Here is a 21,888-nt window from a genome sequence, read left to right as displayed (position 1 = left end):
GCCTGGCGGACTATGGCCAGACCTTTCTCATTCTGAGAGGAGATCCTGTTTTCAGTAGCCTGTACCTAGTGAGCGGGCGACTGATTGATGATGATGATAATGATGACTACGCAATTATTGACATCACTACAGAGTTTCACACAGGAAACCTTAATTACAATGTGGACCACGCAGCACCGCAGCGTCGCGTCAATCGCCCATCGCAATACCCACGAGATATTACTGGTTATATAGCCACTACCTGCAACCTGCATACCAATCTGACCTTTACAACTCGCCTGATTAGGCACATAATCCCCTGCATTGAGCTTATTGAGAAACATCTATCCCAATGGGTACACAGTCCATGCAAATATGACCCATATTGACAAACAATACGTTCTAAGTTGGCACAAACCTTATATCCTGAAATAGCATGTGTACATGAACCAATAAGGCATATAGGTACAAGTGTTACTGTATTACCCTGAAGCATTTGGGCATAAAGTTGTTTGGACAAATTTATACAGCTTAAACTGTTATATGTTACATATTATAAACTCTATCTTCTTCGTCGTAACACTCTTGACAGAGCGGTCGTGGTCATCACGAAGCAACGTATTTGAGGGCAGATGTTATACGCCTCACGAGCATTCACCACTTCTCCCTGCTGGCCGAGTCTGGTAAGCTCGTGCAAGGGACCGCCCACAGGAGACCTAATTTGGTCGGTCCATCGCATGGGCGACCTTCCTCACCCTCTGGTGCCCTTCACCTCGCCCTGCACGACAAGACGCTCGATGGAGTTACTCTCACGCCGGGAGACTTGTCCAAAGAGTTTTAATATACGACTCTGTACTAATGCCGAAACACTTGGAGTATAGAGAGAGAAAAGATCTATAGGTAGGCACAAAATAGTTTAGCAGCTGGTACCTGGTACCTTCTTCAGATTATTCCCTCCATGTGTTCCAGAGGACGCATACAAATAAATAGTTAGAAACTTCCAGACTTGAGGTTTCGGTTAAAGCAGACAACATTTCTAATTAAAACAAAGTTAAAATGGAAATGCTTCCTTCGTCTGAACTTTAACTCAGTGAAATCTTTCAGCGATGTTTCAGAGGTTAAAATTTTCGCACTCTAATTGATGTAAACCGCCCTTATAGTCAAATTCAATTTTTTTCAATTGAATTCAAGTTTTAAATTATCTGGTGGGAGGTTTCGGTTGTGGCTAGTACCAAATCTAGTTACCACTCTGCCGGCAAAGACGCGCCGCCAAGCGATTTAGCGGTTGCGGCGTCCGTTACGATGCCGTGTAGGAAAATGAAACTGCCATACCCCTTCAAAGTGGTCTTGCTTCCATTCGACCAGTGCATCATTTCTTACCACCAGGTCAGGTCGCAGTTAAGGCCTTGTCGCATACAGTTTCAATTCCCAAAAGCCCAATAAACCCCTTTATAAACCCTGAGAGTTTCTTGCTGGTTCTTTGCGGTAGGAACGGCATTCCGAACCTGTGATAGATTATTTTGACGATTCAAAAGCACTTGTAAAAGTTTATTTGAATAAAAATCTATTCCATTCTATTTTATTCTATTCCGTAAAACCCTTTACCAACATTTTAAAGTAATTGCAGACATGTTTAATAGTATTAAAATAAAACACAAAATGTTGCTCCTGAAAAGTAGGCCTTTTGTAACAATGTCGCTATTCGTAGAATACGACGATATTGTGAACATTTGAAAAGTACAGGATTTTTTGAAATTCTTTTCTCGCGGTTTTTTTGTGATAAGTACCACAATAATATAATCATTAGTAGGTACTATCACGTGTCGTCGTTTTTGCTAGCGTTCTGGTTACATTGAATTTGAAACTCTGATTTTCCAGGGTAAAAAGTAGTATAATTATATAACTTCAGCTATATCGGTTCATTCATTGAGTACCTTGTTCCTTCAGGTCACAATAACCTACGAGAAGAAACATTAGAAATCTACCTAAGTATATTAAAGGAATTTAGATAGGGCCCCAATGTGTCCAAATAATCCCAAGAGTATCAACCTGTGTTACATGTTGCACAATACACCCGCCACAGCAGTGCTCCTGAATACAATACGAAGCGTGACGAAATGCGAACATCGTGTATGTGCATACAATATACGAAGCTTGTGACAGACCACCTGCGTCCATCATGAAGTTACGAGTATATTGATGTGTTGACATGATCCATCGACCAGTGGGTACATAATAGAGCGGTATAGGGACCTAGGTACCTCTGCAATACGATAATTTAGTTTAGAAATAGCTGATGCCCGCGACTTCGTTTCAGTGGATATTTTTTTCTAAATCCCATGGGAACTCATTGATTGTTGTATCTACCTAAAAAAAATTGTAAAAATTATTGTAATTGTAAAAAAATGTTTTTGCAAATTAAAAAATCTTGAATCTTGGAATTTAGGTAGTTAATTAAATTGTAATAAACATTAGACACTCATGACCATCATCATCAACATCGCCGCTCACTACTTCCTTATGTTCTTTAAGTATGTGGAAGTACTTTAGTCCCACATACGTAAGAACATGTTTATTATATGCTTTCTCTAGAAATTCTAGGAGACAATGTTAATGTGTGAGAGCGTCAGGCGCCGCCACGGAACAATGGCTAACTGTCAGCCGAGATGCAGGCGATTGATCTATTGTACCACTTCTGACGTCGATTGATTGACTATTCGTTTACAAATGTATGGCCGTGAAACTTGGATGAATTAACCACCCGTGAAAACACATTAGATCACATTAATTAATGTAACTACTTTATAAAATAATAGCTTTTTAACGCGACTTCATCCGCGTGTTTGAAATCCACTGTTCACACTTAGATGTAATATTATTACATCTAACAATGTGAATAGTGACATTAAGTAAAAAAGTAGGTTGAGCGATATTTATATAATATATATTCCGTAGTTTGAAACAAGGTTAATTGAATAAAAATATTTTGAGTAAGAAGGATATTATAAGGACCTATATTCGGCTTTTTCAGTTCTATCATCAGGATAAACATCAGAACATTCTAGAAAACGTTGTTCTTCCAAATGATACTCGAAGGCAAAAATACTTGACCCCGCGGGCACACTACACTTGCCAGCTGTAACTTGTAACCCCAAATCACAACAATGGCTCAATGACTGTGCTAATAAGTAAGGCGTGCGCGTGCGCAGAACAAAGGCGCTGGTAGGAAGTCACACGTATTTGGCATATCCGATGCAGACCAGACGTCGCGAATTCGATGCTAGGACTCACCTGCGGATTGTGGTGGATTCACGAGCGTTAATTTTTCTAACAATGGGTCTAACATAACAGTCTGATGGGTCTCATTACTCATACCAACACACAAACCACACAAATCTTCTAGAACACACTCAATGTACGTTTCACTCCGACACCTGAGCATACTCAGATGTAAAATATGAATATCGCAGGCTGCGCGTACCATACCTCAGACAAAGAATCAAGGTGGGCTTATCATCAAAATAATAATACCTTGTTACAGAAAGTTAAATGTATGGAAAAGCTCTAAAAAATGATAAACAGCCTCCGCTGTTCGCCCGTCCGTCCTTCCGTCTGTCTGTCAGCGGGCTGCATCTCGTGAACCGTATGAAGTAGAGAATAAAAACTTCTCAGGTGTATTTCTATGGCTGCTATAACAACAATTAAAAAAATTCAAAATGGCCTCACACCACGCAAACTAAAAAAAAACTAAATTAACCCCGCCCGCCCTTCCACTACCTAAAAAGCACGGAAAGGAAGCAATACACACCCCACACATTGTCCAGAACAAACTCAACGTGCCTTTCACTCCGACACCTGAGCATACTCAGGGGATGTAGAATAATGAATATCGCATGCTGCACGTCCTACCTACGATACCTACAGATTTATGTGTCTTGGCGGACTACGCATAGAAAATTAAGCTTGTAGTTTCCTTGTACAGTTGTATGAGCACGAGACACGCAGTAGGCTTAGATTGGAAGCAAAATAGCCATTGTTATTGTGTAGTTTGTCGGAGCGGAGCGGAAGTGCGACGTTTCAATTAGCCGTCCGCGTCGTGTCGTCCGTCGACCAATCAGCCGTGAAGTGGTCGTCAGCGGCCGACCCTGGGGGACTACACCAACTACATCGCCATTCGCCATTACTATTGTTTTGGGACCACCTAAATTACAACGGTTTCGTACATCTGAATAAAAATACAGACCCCTAATAGAATCACTCGTTCATAGAATCATCTGTTCCCACACATAGTCAGTCTATCACAGCCAATTTCAAAATAAATAGTTAAATTAAGTTATTAAAATGGACTATTCATTTCTGTATGATTTAAAACTGCAAATTTTTTGGGTATTCCGTAAGTATGAACAAAAAGTTTTTACTAAAAACTCAACTTTTCGACGAGTTTAGAATCTACTCAATCATGTGGTTTAGAGCTTTGATTCAATTAGTAAAAGACAAAAAGTCGTAAAAATGACTCCATTGGTACACCTACTGCCGTCATATAATTTTTTATTTTATTTACAACCTGTGTCACTCGGGATAATGTAAGGGTTCTAAGCATACCCCATACATCCAAATCTATTCAGGCTCTATCAACATAATAATATATCATAATATAAGGAGAATGAACACGTAAACACACTCCTTTCTAGTAAAAAAGCGTTCCTCCAAACGGTTTGATAAACTAAAACGCTAGAGCGCTAGGCTCATATACCTTGAAAAACTTATTCATTGAAAAAAATATATGAAAGTTGACTCTTTGTCCCGAATAATATTAATGAAGCTATAGGAAATAATTCGTGCAGCAGGAAAAGCCTTCGCGTGGGCGGCCTTGCAGTTCACATCTAGTGAATTTATAGGCATTTATAGTTCATAGGCGCAGGAGGAAAATGAGCGAGCATTGTTACGGGTTAATAGCTCCTTAATACGGGCTCTCGTATTAACTTGTTTTTTCCTATGCAAAATCTTTATTGGTTTCTTTATTTACTACCTACTGCTGCATCTCTTTTCTCTACATAATATAAATAAAAGTCACTTCCCACCATTCTGTCCCTATGTACGCTTAGATCTTTAAAACTGCACAACGGATTTTAATGCGGTTTTCATCAATAGATAGAGTGATTCATGAGGAAGGTTTATAGATATAATTGAATATTATGGTTTTGTGTTAATTTGTTGAAAATATTATATGACGATAATTGTTCAAGTTGTCGGTGGAAATCAAGCCGACTGCGACTGAGAGCTTCATAAGGCTTTAATCGAAAACGTTGTCTTATTATTTTCGATCTCGGGACCTCGGAAATCTCGGGACCTCTAACTTTTTGGAGTTATGTGTGAAGTCTGCCAATCCGCACTTGGATTGCTTGGACGAATGCGGGTGACGTGCGGGTGTGCGTCCATCCCCCCGCCTCATACCCCGACTGCCATCTCAACCTGTCACGGACTATACTTAACACTAAGTTTTTTTTTCACGGATATTTAAGCATTTGTCGGATTTCCAGTCAAAGCTACGTCATGCAGCGTCATGTAGCGCTCGAAATAGAACTTCTTAAACAATGAGTAGGTATACAATGTGACTTGTACTGGAATGACTGTTTTATCACATGACCTAATAAGTATTCCGAACCAGACGCTCCCATGTTTTGTACACGTGTATGTTTGGCTTTGAAATGTACATATTCGTTAGAACTGGCTTTTCCTTAAATTTTAGTTAATGCATAGTCAAGTTTTTGAGTTTAGTTAGGCGAATTTCTTGGCGCTGTGGTGAGCGCTGTGGTCTTTAAGCTTGGTCTTATGTGGTCTTCGGTCGAATCGAATCTGGGTAGGAGCAAGTCGAGAATTTATAATTCCTAAATTGTCTCTGGTTTAGAGTGGATACCACGTACCGTTAAGCGTCGTGTAGGACGATCCGCTAAGCTGGACGATGACCTGAAGGAGGTGGCGGGAAGCAGGTAGGTAGATGAGGAAGAGGAAGAACTATGTTTGGTGACTCGCTCTCGAAAAGCCCTATGCCCAGCTGTGGACCAATACAGGCTGATGGAATGGGAAAAATCGGTCAAGAGCGAGTCTGACTCGCTCACGAAGGGTTCCGTACAAGAAATAACACTTTATTTTTTTTTAATTTTCATAGCAGCCATTTTGCAGTTTTTATTATTTGATGTTATAGCGGTAATAGAAATACATTATCTGTGAAAATTTCATCTCTCTACCTATTATGGTTGATGAGATACAGCCCGCTGACAGATGGACGGACGGACGGACGGATGGACAGCGGAGGCTTAGTAATAAATAGGGTTCCGTTGGCAGTTGGCACCCTTCGGGTATGGAAGCCTATGAATAGGCATCTAGGTATTTTAAGTGCGTGGATCTAATAAATAATTATATGTATACGCCTTACATATCACCTTTCTTGCTGACAAATAAGAATATGACCTCATGCGGTACACGTCAATTTTAGCAGTATAGTGATATTTCAACACAAACAAGTGTTGCTAAGTAGGCAAATAGGTTAGTAACACTTTTTCAAAAAAAAAAAAAACATTGCTTGTTCTCCAATACCTAAATACCTACATGTTTATACCCAACTACGGCAAAACCAAAAGGAAGGGTTATGGTTCAGCTGCCTATGTTTGATTTCTACCTATGTATGTTTGGAAAAGGGCCCTGGACGGGCTCGAAAGTGAAACTAGTGATAGTAGGGCATACTCTGACTAATCTCAAATGATAAATATTTGTAACAGATTATAATGCCAAATATTTATAACAGAATATCGTTCACGATAGTTTAAAATGTAAGGTAAACGCTAAAATTACACTAATATTATAAAGGCGAAAGTTTGTATGTGTGTGTGTGTGTGTGTGTGTGTGTGTGTGTGTATGTTTGTTACTCCTTCACGCAAAAACCACTGGACGGATTTGACTGAAATTCGGAATGGAGATAGATAATATCCTGGATTAGCACATAGGCTACTTTTTATCCCGGAAAATTAAAGAGTTCCCACGGGATTTCGAAAAACCTAAATCCACGCGGACGAAGTCGCGGGCATCGGCTAGTTAAATATAATTCCCTTTAAAGGTGAAGGAAAACATCTTGAGGAAACCTGCATGCCTGGGAGTTCTCCATAATGTTCCCAGCCGCTCTTAGCCAATTAGACTCAGTATTTAACTATTTACTTATACCAAACCTTTCTCATTTTATTTGTAACTCTTAGTAAATAAATGCTATTAGGTAATAAATAATCATCGATGCTAATAATGCTTCCTCTTTAGCCATTCAATAATAACCTTGGAAGTTAGAGTTTACATTTCCATGGAACTTAGTTTAAACCGTTAACGGTACTTAACCATAATATTATTATTATTCTGATAAAATCATTAAAGCGTGACTGAAAAATATTTACAATGACTAATTTATTAACTCGACGCAAAGCGAGATAAGGCGAAAGGGCAACGCATACAGACGGAGTAGTCGAGCCGATTCATTTTGATTACAAATTACACTCAGTCATTATGAACTTTGACTTAAAGTTGAAATTCATCATCATCTTCATCGACTCATTGCTGGCCCTCTACTGAGTACTGGTCTCCTCTCAAAGTGAGAAGAGTTTAGGCCACAGTCCACCACACTGGTCAGTTTCTTCATGATGTTTTTCTTCATTTACCGTTAAAGCAAGTGACATTTAATTGTTTGAATTAAATGAAATTAAAACGGTTAAATTAATTGGAACTGAAAACAAAATTTTTAATGCCACTGATATTATACATCGTCGCTGCAGGCGGTTTTTGTTTGTCCAGAACTTTAAACTTCATAGGAAAATACACTTATCGATACTTCTGAGTCCGTGACCGACATACAGAGTTTGTTTTGGTACGTCTAAAAATAACAATTAAATCATATGGTATTTGCTTTTCTTGCATAGACTAAAGGAAAACAGAAAACGTCCCGTCAATAAAATGAAGACAGACTAACAAACCTCCATGTAAGTAGTAGGTACTACAGGGTGCAACTCGTTTTGGGTTACAACTTTGTAATGTCCAGTGTCTTACTAATTTTGACAGCTTCATAGAATAAAATTTTTCTTTAAAATAGCTGTTCTATAGGTAATTACTATTTAGTTCACTGTCCAATGACACAGGCCCTCTCAGTGGAATTTTATTCTAATTTAGACTCATTCAATTTTGCGCAAAAGTTACCGCTTGCGAATTAATCTATTTGTATGAAATGATATTTTCCATCGAGTCGATTTCTTAAGCAAATCGCATTTGCTCTCACAATATTAATTAATTATTATTAATATGATTTTCCACTTACGATTACGTTTTCAGAAAACGCATGAGGTGATGAGGCTCAGCTATGTCATTTAATTTAAAGGCGAAGGAAAACATCGTGAGGAAATCTGCATGCCTGGAGTTCTCCATAATGTTCTCAAAGATGTGTGAAGCCAGCCAATCGGCATTTGGCCAGCTATAGTCCAAATCCTTCTCAGCCTGAGAGGAGACCAGGTCCTGGTCTCAGTAGTAGAACGGCAATGACTTGACTATGATAATGGAAAATGCGATTTACAAAAAAACAGGTGGCCCAATTATCGTATTGTTACGTTACTTTTGTTACAAGACTTTTAAAGAGCTGAGTTGATAAGTTGTGGAGGTTATCAACTCAGCTCTTATTGAAACACCTGTGTAATGACTTATTTTTGCAACAACTGTTACAGTTATTATGAACAACTGACTTGGCATTTCTAAGCACGTCCATACCATCTGTCTATTTTTCCCTTAGTCTGCTTTTTCTCGTCTTACCTTCAAATCGATAGAGTCTTAAGGAAAATAAATAAGTATCCTATATAGGTATGGTTTTTGTCATCTGCAATTCTGTAAAGCCCGATACTTAATTTTTTTTTATCCAAGACAGTTCCGTGCTACGTTTTTAATTCGAGATTCGTAATAGATTGGAAGTTCATTTCCTGTTTCCTGTTTTTTTATACGTTACCTTTGTTCTAAATATACGCCTAAAAGGAAAAGGTGACTGACTGACTGATCTATCAAAGCATAGCTAAAACTACGGGCTGAAATATTGCATGCTGATAGCTATTATTTATATTTTATGACGTAGAGATCCGCTAAGAAAGAATTTTTGAAAATTCAACACCTAAAAGGTTATCCCTTATAAATGGTAGAGCAGAAATTCTCGAAAACACCGTCAATTAACGCGTACGTAAAATTAATCGTTGGAATATTCATTATACGTACTTAGCTACTTATGCAACGATGGATCTATGAATAGCCATTACAGGATATTACGAAGCCTCGGGCGAAAGCTGGCATTGAAACTTATACTTCCCGGCAGACCTTCGAGCTATATTTACTACTCCACGTCCGTAACCGAATCTACTATCAGACTGCGATCGCCTAACCGCATGCTGTAAGAGAACATGCACACTGGCGGCTGACGGTCATCGCTTTTAAATGCCAGTTTATGCCAGTTACCGCTGAGATCTATAATAAAGCGCACTTTGAGTTGCTCAGACTTACGACACTGTGACAAGACAGTGTTATACCTCTGGCATCAATCTGTCTCGTTTCAACTGAAACTTAAGTCAGAGCGCCCTTTGACTTTATTAAAGGGCGCTATAGATATCAACCTAAGGGTGAGATTTATAAAGCGCACTTTGACTTTGCTCAGACTTAAGATTGAGTTAAAACGAGACAGATGTATATCTCTCACGTAAATCGAGACAGATTTATGTGAGAGATATACATCTGTCTCGTTTTAACTCTGGCTTAAGTCTAAGCAAAGTCTGAGTGCGGTTTGTAGATCTCACCCTAAGTATAGTCTATAAAAGTGCTATGATCACTTCAAATCAAACGTGAGAACTAACTAAAGACATTTGAAATTACTGTATCATTAAACCAGTTGATACCCGCGACTTCGTTGATCTAGGTTTATAAAATTACATGAGAACCCTTTGACTTTCCGGGATAAAAAGTAGCCTATGTGCTAAATGCTAATGCAGGGTATAATCTATAATTCATTCCTCATCCAAATCCGACTAGTAGTTTTTGCGTGAAGGAGTAACAAACATACACACATACATACACATAGAAGTTCACCTTTATAATATTAGTGTGATTTACGCATTTAGTTGCTTCAAAATGTGGCTGAAAATAGAGATGTTTCAAGGTTTCAAGTCATAACTTTCTAAATAAATATAATTTTGTTTTATTTATTGTTTTAGAACATAATAATTAATGGATGTTTTTACGTTTTTCAATGAATGAAGAAGGGCCTTAACACCTAACGCATGTCCGTTCATTTGATATGATGTCGTCGCGTCGGTTGTGAACGCAGCCTTAATTTGGTTTATTTAGTATCTATCCGTTAATTGATGGGTACCTAATGTACCTATTAATTTACCAACTTTATAGTTGGCTTTTTCTCCCAACTTCGTCCGCTTTATGTCATTTATAGTGTGTATTACCACTTACTCGGAGATAATGTACGTAGCTTTCTAGAATTGAAATAATTTTCAGAAGCTGAACATTAGCTCGCTGAGTGCATCTTAGTTTTCTAAGAGTCTCATACCTAATCCTTAGTTATGGGTCTGACTCCAGTGATCCTAACTATACCAATCGCTACCCTAAAATAATCTCTCTGCACACAAAACCAAAACAAAACGGACTAACTCAATAAACCGGCTAAAGTTGTTTGAATTTAGAACTTGGTCGCAGGTTCTTCTATACTAATAAATAAAATTGGAGTGTCTGTCTGTAATTTCGAAATAACTACCTCATATAAAGCTCATATGGTTATTTGAACGATACCATAACTGAATCACACGTTTTTAAAATTTTTGTCTGTCTGTCTGTCTGTCTGTCTGTCTGTCTGTCTGTTTGAAAAGGCTAATCTTTGGAACGGCTGAACCGATTTTGACGGGACTTTCACAGGCAAGTAGAGGATTGACCAGGGCGTAAAATAGGCTACTTTTTTAACCGACTTTTAAAAAGGGAGTTGTGTTTTTCTACCTATGTACACCGAAATCTCCGAGATTTCTGAACCGATTTGCGTCATTTCTTTTTTAATCGATAGAGGAACTTTGCGACATTGTTTCATAAAAAATTTGGAGTCCAACTCCTCAATCCTGATGCTGCAGGGGATCTGACCAATCCACGCGGGCGAAGCTGCGGGCATCAGCTAGTTAATAAATAAACGGCTCAGTCACAAACTATGTTAGCCAGTGCAATAGCTATGCTCTAGTTAATTTTTTTTGTCTTTATCACCACTCATGATAAGATATACTTCACGAAAAGATAATAGTTTCGTTTTCCTTTTTTTTTAAATAAAAATAACGCCGCCCCATGAACATTAATTGCAGTACCAGAGGAACCGCCACTGCGTTGCCAGCCTTTGAGGAATTTGTTGGTCCTTGAACAACCCCATGTTGCAAATAATGTCCTTTTGCAAAATAGTCTTACACTTGTCAGTAATGCCTAACATCATTGCATTGTCGATGTTGAACCTCGTACGGAAAACTGGTAAACCACAGAGATAAAAATATAATATACCTAGATATTTTTTTCTAGAATATTTCTACAAAATTTTGATCAGTTTGATTGGTTATATTCAAATGGGAACCAAGCTAAGTTTGATTGGAGTACGCTACGAATGAACCCCTCTTAATGTTCCACTATACAAGGGTTTTTTTTAAATACACTGCAGCATATAAAGCTACTAGCTGATACCCGCGACTTCGTCCGCGTGGATTTAGGTTTTTCGAAATCCCGTAGGAACTCTTTGATTTTCCGTGATAAAAAGTAGCCTATGTGCTAATCCAGGGTATAATCTATCTGCATTCTAAATTTCAGCCCAATCCGTCCAGTAGTTTATGCGTGAAGGAGTAACAAACATACACACACACACACACATACAAACTTTCGCCTTTATAATATTAGTGTGATAGCTATTTAAAGCTTTGTGGACCAGTAGACGGTTGTCCTTATCTCGTACAAAATAGTTCCGCTAATGCAGGATCGAGTTTGGTGAGATTTAGTTAGAGCAAAGTTTATCCAGACTGAAAGTCATACAAATTGAGTTCACGAGCTGTCTTGTTTACTGATTACAAGGCTTTTAGCCATCCGTCTTTATTGACAACCATTTCACGTTGGGTATAATAATATAATTAGTTAGTAAGTTTTTGCCAATCCATCCTACTAAATCAATGTCGTAAATGCTAGTATGTCTGTCTGTCTGTGTACTGCATTTTCACGGCCCATCATTTTAACCTATTTTAACGTTTGGTACAGAGATTGCTTGCACCTCTAGCATAGGCTATTTTTTTTCGCGGAAAATCAAAGAGATCCCAAGGCATTCTTAAAAATCCTAAATCCACGTGAATGTAGTCTACTGTCAATTAAGTGTGTTCAACAGCATAAAATATAACTAATACATAAAAAAACCAAATAGGTACATAGGTATTATTATTATCATCATCATCAACAACCCATCATCACACTACTGAGCACAGGTCTCCTTTCAGAATGACTAGAGCTTAGGCCATAAGTACTCCACCACGCTATTCAAGTGCGAATTCTCAGACTTCATATACATATTAAGTACCTTTCAGAACATTACAGAAGATTTTCAGGTATGCAGATTTCCTCACGAGGTTACCTTCGCCTTATGTGCAAGTTACTTTAAAATAGCTTAAAAAAAGTTGAGGTTGGTTCAGTGCATGCCCAGTATCGAACCCCAAACCATCCAAATAGGAGGCGGACCTTTTAAACTGTAGGCTATCACGACTATTATTATATTATAATACTGTACATAAATGTATGGTAGTTGTGGCGTTAACATTCTGCACCCCAGTGAAAAGTGTATGTAGCGTAGTATTCCGCGCTTCGCTGGTCAAACGGTTAACTTATAACTATCTAACAGGTACACGGGGTAACTGGTTCATGGCTGCATGCATGCATTATGCTGTGGGGTCCACTTTTGCGCACTCACGCGATATACATGCCTGCAAGACCTCACAGTACAAAGCGGTACGATAGTGAAATAACAAGGTTACATAGAATCTGCCTTATCTGCAGACTGTAACCTTTGATAAGGGGTGATAACCTAGTGGTTAAGTGGCCTCCTATTCCGGGGTCAGGGGTCGATTCAATTTTACAGAGTCATGTACGTTTTGAGTAATTAAATATCACTTGCTTTAACCGTGAAGAAAAACACCGTGAGGAAAACTGCATGGCTGAGGGATATGATAATATTTTCAAAAACCTGCCAATCAGCACTTGGCCAGCCTGTATTATGTATTTTGAGCCAGCGTAACTATACCCTTCTCATTCTGAAAAGAGACCCGTGTTCAGTGGGCCGGCGATGGGTTAGTACTTGATGATAAATAATGAGAATCGTTTGATTAAATTTAAATTTTTTAACGGTGGGTAAAACTAGGGTATCGTAAGTTTATCAAACACCTCAACCTTAGAATACTTATAGGTATACGCAACTCATTATATTATCCAATATCTAGAGTTGAATATACGATTCGTCACAGTCGATTCACGCCCTACGCAAACCACTTTCCCTAAGTAAAGTATTCTAAGTAGGTGCCCTCCAGTGCACGGTTCACGGTACGCCGAATAAGGACGGGGGGCATCTTCAGAAAGTGTGGAGATACGCTTGGGCGAATGAAGAATATACCTACTTATAAATTATAACCAACAATCTGGGTTTATAAAGTATCATTTCCTCAGTTCTGAATAAAAAACCGGCCAAATGTGAGTCAGACTCGCGCACAGAGGGTCCCGTACAAAATTCGTATTTTTTTTTTCATGATGAATCAAAAACTATTATGCGTAAAAATTTATAAAAATCTTTTTTAGAATGTACAGGTAAAGCCCTTTCATATGATACCCCACTTGGTATAGTTAGTCTTTGAAAACTGAAAATACTAATTATTTTTTTAGGTGCACGATGTAACTACAAAACAATTTTCGAATATGTACCCCTTATGTATGCTAAAAGACATACTTACCTGCCAAATTTTAGGATTCTAGGTCAACGGAAAGTACCCTATAGGTTTCTTGATAGACACGACAGACGGACAGAGACAGACAACGACGTGATCCTATAAGGGTTCCTTTTTCCATTTGAGGTACGGAACCCTAAAAAATGTGCCTATGAGCCTAACAGAAGAAATATAAACTCCAATGTAACCTACATTTTAGGAACAACCCCGCAAACAGCTAATCACAAAAAACTTACTTGTGTGAATTCGAAGGACCCATTTGAATGGTTTGAAAATGGAACGTTTGTCAAGTAACAGAGAAAACGAAAGAATATATCTAATTGTCACTACATTGAATCATATTGTACCTACTAACTCTTACAATATTACTAAGTTGATATACTCGTAATTAAGTGTGGCACTAACTATTTGGCACTAGGACCTAGGTACATACTTCATTTGTCATCGCCGTAAATATTTCACTGTGTTGGGCAGTGTTGGTTTATATTTATAGGCCTTGAAAGACTAATTTAACTTCTGTAAAGTTTTACCCCGTAAATAGTTCGTAATCCTATATCGGCTAGTGTAAACGTGCGCTCGGCTGGTGAGTGGAATACATCGTCAGCTCGTAACCAGACGCGGCGTAAATCTGTCTGGATGCGAATTACCGTGCGAAGTCCCTTTGGCGCTCACATAACTTACGTTGCCAGTGAGAGTAGAGTTACGAGCAGATTTGCTGCGTAGGCCGTAACCGCGTCGTACCTATCGGCTACCTATAGTACACGACAGGTCGAGATGGCAATCGGGGTATGAGGCGGGGACACAGGATGCTCCGCACACCTGCACAGTCGCGTTTTACAGCTACTAACTAATTGAGCAATGGTGAATGACATGGGTCTGCCCGCGAAATTCTAATTTAATTTGGTTTTTCGCAATTTGTAAACTAATACGACAAAGTAAGCTTATGGAATTTTCATTGCGACAATGGCAGTATCATCCTCACAGGTTTATATAAAAACTAGCTGATGCCCGCAGCTTCGCCCGCGTGGATTGGTCAGATCCCCTGCAGCATCAGGATTGAGGAGTTGGACTCCAAATTTTTTATGAAACAATGTCGCAAAGTTCCTCTATCGATTAAAAAAGAAATGACGCAAATCGGTTCAGAAATCTCGGAGATTTCAGTGTACATAGGTAGAAAAACACAACTCTCTTTTTGAAAGTCGGTTAAAAAAGTAGCCTATTTTACGCCCTGGTCAATCCTCTACTTGCCTGTGAAAGTCCCGTCAAAATCGGTTCAGCCGTTCCAAAGATTAGCCTTTTCAAACAGACAGACAGACAGACAGACAGACAGACAGACAGACAGACAAAAATTTTAAAAACGTGTGATTCAGTTATGGTATCGTTCAAATAACCATATGAGCTTAATATGAGGTAGTTATTTCGAAATTACAGACAGACACTCCAATTTTATTTATTAGTATAGATGTGTACTTGAAAGGCTCCAGTTTAAGAAATCAGTTATAGTATCGACTTATTTGTGAGCCAAATTCATTATTTTGACTCTTAAACTGAACACTTCCAAGTAAAGAGTTTTATGTAATCCTGTGAAGATGATACTTGCCATTAGCGGAATGAGAACGCCATAAGCCTACTTTGTCGTATTAGTTTACAAATTGCGAAAAACCAAATGAAATTTGAATTTCGCGGTTAGCAGGTAAAAACCCATGAACGTAACTAAAAAAAAATCTTTTCCTATACGTTCATGGTACAAATCTTGACTTTTTATTACAACAACAGTGTTAGGACTCTTAGATAAAAACAAAAAAAAAAATGGGTAGATTGGAATTTGTGGCATAATAAGCGATCATAATTCATTATTTGGAAATCCAATTATTGTACCTTTACTATAGTTTTAGTTGCGCCTACTAAAACAAGATGGCGCCAGTTGTCGTGCAAAACACGCGGTAATATTAAACCATACACTTCATAAATACGATTTGACTCATTACCGACATATTCATCAGATCTGTCACCAAACAGATTAATTTTTTGAAATTATTACCGTTCTGAACGGTAATATTTGTAAACTATCATCATCTTTTTGGTCGGACTTCGGAGGTTACTCCGAAGTCCGACCCAAAAAAAGGGGTGTTACAAGTTTGACGCGTGTATCTGTAAGTTTGACGCGTGTATCTGTCTATGGCATCGTAGCTCCTAAACTAATGAACCGATTTTAATTTAGTTTTTTTTTTTGTTTGAAAGGTGGCTTGATCGAGAGTGTTCTTAGCTATAATCCAAGAAAATCGGTTCAGCCGTTTGGAAGTTATCAGCTCGGTTCTAGTTACTGTAACCCACATTTATCGGGGTGTAATAAATTTTTCTAGAGCAAACTTGTGACGTTTCCCTATTATTAAAATTCTGAAAATATCGATGTAAGAAGTAACAATTCTTATTTTGGCTGAAAATGACCTCTCTACGTCAACTGACGCTACTGCAACTGGACAGATCTTGAATTTTGGCGCCATTTCTGCAGAAACCTCTTTAGGCAGAGTTTCGCCTTTCTTTATTAGTTACTTCAAGACCTGGAGTTTCATATAGAACAGCATTTAATTTACTACGGACCTTTCCCTATGGTGAACGTAATATGATACTGAAATATGTACCTACTAGGTATCAATAAAAAAGTAGGTAAGTACTAAATATGCAATAGCGCTATAACTTTTACTAAACAAATATTTTTTTACTGTACGTGCCTGTAACATTTAATTATTGTTTACTAATTATTCTTCAAAGACCTGTAAATTGTATTCTGTTACTGTACGCCTATTTCCTACTTAAGTTTTTTACCATGCAATATGACCTAAGCCCTTCTCATTCTGAGAGGGGAGTCCATGTGCTCAGTAGTGGACCGGCGACGGGTTCATACTTAGGGTGATGATGATACATTAATATTATATGTAAATTACTCGTAAAAAGATCTTTAAAAAAATGAACCGCTGGCTATTTATATTACTTACGCTAAACTGTAGAACGTTAATTTATGGCGTAAAATGGCGAAAATAATAGATTTAGCTATTGTAAGTATAATGTGATTAGTTGGTTGGCCGCATGCGTTAGCCACGGTGCTTGCCGCGCATAATGCCTGGCACTGACCTTGGGGCAAGTGCATCCTATTGTCAGATGCACTTGCACCATGTCCACAAAAGATGCGTTCACATTAAATGACATTTTATTGCAATATATTTGTCCACATCATCATCATCGCTTAAACTCATTACCGGCCCACTACTGAGACCGGGTTTACTCTCAGAATGAGACGGGTTTAGGTCATACGCTACGCTGGCCAAGAGCGGATTACAAAATATTATGTTAAAAATTATTTATATTAAAGCTTAACTGAGCTGAACGTTAATTTATGTCGTAAGATGGTGAAAACAATAGATAGATTTACCTATTGTGACTACCTAAGTATACCGTTATTTGTTGGTTGGCCGCATGAATTAGCCACGGTGTTCGGCGCGCATAATGTCTGGCAGTGACCTTGGGGCAAGTGCGTCCTATTTGTTTGATGCACTTGCACCATGTCCAAGCGATAAGGCCGCCAATTGTACTACTTACTATTTTTGCTATGCAATGTTTTATTTTTATTTTTCTTTTATGGTGGTGTATAACAATAAAACATAATTCAATTCAACTTCAATTCATGTCCCGTAGGACGCGTTCACACTGTAAGACTTTTTATTGCGATGTAGTAGTAGTTTGGACTGTCTTCATCATTTGAACCCATCACCGGCTCACTACTGAGCACGAGTCTTCTGTCAGAATGAGAAGGGTTCAGACTAAAGTCTACCAACGCTGGCCAAATGTGTTAGACTTGTAGAAAGAAATGACTGTAGATCAGTTCGAATCTGACGACGTCGTATGAAATGATCGTAGGTGTAGAGCAACGAAACAACTGTAAAATTAATAGAATTTATTAGAGAACTCTCTAACGAAACCAAGCCTCTAAATAAAGACGCAATCCCCATATCACACAAGTTTTGTCCCGCGTGATTTGCAAGGCTTGATACTCACTAGAGGCTAGACAATTTACAATTATTTTATGTCAGTACTCAGTAGTATAGCGCTGTCTCGTTTTAACAATGTCTTAAGTCTAAGCAAAGTCAAAGTGCGCTCTATAACTCTTAACATTAGGTAAATAAACTTTTGCGTTAGGTACCGAGCGAGACGTGAAGATAATAATCCATACAAGTCAATGTCAAAACGCGAAAGTGTTTCTCTGTAGGCTACTTTTTCAGGGTTTACAGTTTTTTAGGGTATGAAATCGATTTTGACAAATTTTGGAACAAAAATAGCTTATATCCCGGGGGAGAACACATACTTTTTGCGCTGGAAAATCAGTGTATGGGCATGAACTAAGTATCATAAAAATATATACTTAACTGGCGAAAAAAGTGTGAACACGTCTCTACCGCAGCCTTCAGAGAGAACAATGTCAACGCGGATTCGCGTGCACTGTACCAGACATTGTACTTACTGTAGCATACCGCATACCTACATACCTAGGGTTGCCTACTGAAAACTCCGTTCTTTCAGGCGTATAGCCCGGACTGATTCTGAACGCACCTAAATTTTAGGTATTCGCATCCTTCTCTTACCGCTGTAATAAGAAAAAGACAGACAAACGCGATTAATATTAATTAAGTAATTATTTAGTACTAGGGAATGCCTGCGGCTTCGCCCGCGTGGATTTCGGTTTTTTTTAATCCCGTAGGAACTCTTTCATTTTCCGGGATAAAAAGTAGCCTATGTAGTTCCCCGGGAGGTATCCCAAGTTTACAAAAAATTTCATTAAAATCGGTTCAGCGGTTGGGCCGTGAAAACACACGTGCCGTAGCGGATAGACAGACAAACACACTTTCGCATTTATAATAATATTAGTATGGATTGCTCCTAAATACTTACGTTAAAAACGTATTACGTCCGTAATATATAGTACCTCGACCAAGACAGGGTCGTAACTGCAGCAACAAAGATTTGGCGCATATAAAATGGTTGAAAAAAGCTCGCTTACTGGTATTTGAAACTTTAAGAGCAAAATAATATTATTTAGAAGATGAAAATAATCCTGCTTCAAAGATTCTTTGTGAATTACGGTGAACTACGATGTATAAAAGATTATTTTTTATTTACAATAGGTACTACTATACTATACTATATACTTTTCTCAAAATACAGGATTGGTAAAATAATATTGAAGAAAATTTATCAAATATACTGCCCGAGACAGACGAGGTTTAGCAACTGGCAAGTCGAGATGAATTTGATTTCGTTTTCCGATAAAACGAATAAAAATAGTTTTGACTCATCTAGAATTCCTCGTAGACAGAGCATCGTTTTTAGTTACGTGTGGTAATTTATTTGAGAAATACTGTATTTCAATGTTAATCTTAATTCGACGTTAAACTCAGTTCGATCGTGCATGGAGTACCTACTGCAGCCATTTATGAGATGGCTCTACCGAGTACCATCTTGATGCATTAGATTCCGTGGATCGTCGCGCTGGACGACTCATTGGTGACGAAGCGCTGATCAATTCTAAGCTTCAAAGTTTGGAAAAGTCGACGCAAAGTTGTCTGTCTTAGTAAAATATATCTATCGGTTTTCTACAGGATATATATTTCGGAGAGTGTGCCGAAGAACTTTTTGACCTGGTTCCTCCTTCACCTTTCTACTATGGTACCGTACGTAGTCGAAATTCCACGGACACGTACGAAGCGATTTGCCTCCTCGTTTCTAATTCGAACCGCTAGGATATGGAACGCGCTTTCCACATCAGTTTTCCCCTCCACTTTTAATATTGTATGTATGTACTGAATATGTCTCAACCGGGAAATAACTTGGACCTCTTTAGCTTGCTAGACGACAACACCTTGTCTACACGTTTCATCCTATACAGTTTGTAAACATTAAAAAGCTATTTTATCGCGGAATTCGGCTTGCACAAAATTAAGGTGATAAATTGATGACGCTAATAAGTTTTTATTAGATTTGAAATTCAAATTACAGATATAAATACTAATTAACTAGGTATTATTATACGTACCTACTGCTCCGTACGCTTATAATTAAAACCGTTATTGGATCCTATTGTTTTTAGTTTTATCTATGGCGCATTATTTTGTTATGTAATGCATTTGATTAAAATCTTCCTCCGTAATTTCATTAAAATGACTTCATAAATTCTACTATAGTAAAGATATTAAATTAATAAAAATTAATAAAAACAATACAACAGTAATCAACGTGGGTTAGTTAATTTTAAAACTTCATTGAAATATTAATTACTTAGATGGATTATATAAATTCAACAAAAACTAGGTACTTACCTGAAATTAATTCTGTGTTATTTTTTATAGAAAAAATACACTAATTGCTGATTTCTCCACTTAAAAATGGCGTAATTATGAAAAGAGCTAAACCCTAAAAATTCAAACAAAAACTTGTTTAAAACATGGTAAGTTTTTCATAAAAAATTTCATTTTGTTATTCGGTTTTATAAACTGAGCTGTATTTTTCATTAAAAAGTAGATAATATACTTAGTATTATTTCCAGTCCTTACTTCAACTAAAAAAAAAAACTGATAGACAAGCATTCCGAACCGGTCGCAGTGGTAGAGTTACAGAGCATGCTAAGTACATGAAATAAGTACATAAATGATTTAGATTTTTTTAATTTTAAGCCTAGATCCAACGCAGCTGCGTAAGAATATTGAAATACTTTTTTTTTGCTTTTCCATTATTATAAAAACACCAAAAAAAATTCCTTTTACAAATTCAAAAGCTTATTTTCAATACCGCCTACGAAGCTTTTTTTCTTGACACAGTATTATACCCGCGTAGTAAAAGATCTAAGGCTAATATTGAAAGGAGCAATACACTCACCAGGGGGTAAATAAAACAAACTTGTTCGCGAAAACGGAACGCGCTTTGCCGTGAGACGACCTGTTTCAGGCCACGGCCCGCGCATACTGAAGCTTACAGCTTACTGAAAACCTAAAGCTTTGAAGGCTGGGCCAGACTGTTTTAAACAAGCCCTCCACATCGGTCTCCAACGGTGGTTTACAATACAACACGCGGTTTCACACTGTTGTAAACCGCCGTTGGAGACCGATGTGGAGGGCTTGTTTAAAACAGTCTGGCCCAGCCTTCAGGCTTCAGCGGCAGGGCACGAGGGTTGCCCTTATGTGGTAATAACGGTACTTGTTATTACCATAACGCGATACTTACAATTGCTTTCGGCATATTATACAATCGAAGATTAAGTACAATAAATGATAAAAAAGCGAGGATTTGACCTGTAGCTCGCTCCAACAATGCGCGGGACTTCAATCACCTACTTTTATACATGGAATAATATAATTGTATCTCAAATCTTTGAACAGTGCAACCGCCGAGTTTCTTACTGGTTCTCTGTAGGAAAGGCATTCCGAACCAGTGGTAGATGCTTTTGACGACTCTACTCTAAAAGGTCTACTGATGCGCTATTTTCGAATAAATATTAAAAATTGTATGTGAACGTTGACCTTCGTCAAAATATCATAAAGATCGGATAGCAGTACCTACCAGTACCATATATCTTTGTCAAAAACGATATTATAGTAAAACGGTATTCACTCTAAAATAAAAATGAAATTCGTGGACGAAATTCGCTCTCTATTTTAAAATCATAGACTAAATCAATAAGATAGACCAACAAAACTATACGTACCTAATGATGAAACATGCGAGGAGAAGCCAAATTCGAATTAAGAAGCCGATTACCGAATCAGACGTCTTGACACATTGCATTGCATTTTCATCCTGCCTA

At 38.0% G+C, this 21,888-nt stretch overlaps 1 protein-coding gene across 1 annotated transcript in view; it reads right to left on the bottom strand.

Annotated features, from left to right (window-relative positions):
• LOC123864217 overlaps nucleotides 1-21,011 on the bottom strand; it is a 99,439-nt gene extending 78,428 nt beyond the window's left edge. The window contains exon 1 of the mRNA XM_045904495.1: nucleotides 20,964-21,011. The gene's annotated coding sequence lies outside the window, so the exon portion shown is untranslated. The remainder of the gene's footprint in view (nucleotides 1-20,963) is intronic.
• Nucleotides 21,012-21,888: the final 877 nt, after the last annotated feature.

Source organism: Maniola jurtina, chromosome 4 (assembly GCF_905333055.1).
Source record: "Maniola jurtina chromosome 4, ilManJurt1.1, whole genome shotgun sequence".
Taxonomy (NCBI): Eukaryota; Metazoa; Arthropoda; class Insecta; order Lepidoptera; family Nymphalidae; genus Maniola; species Maniola jurtina.
This window is presented reverse-complemented; position numbering and strand designations above follow the sequence as displayed.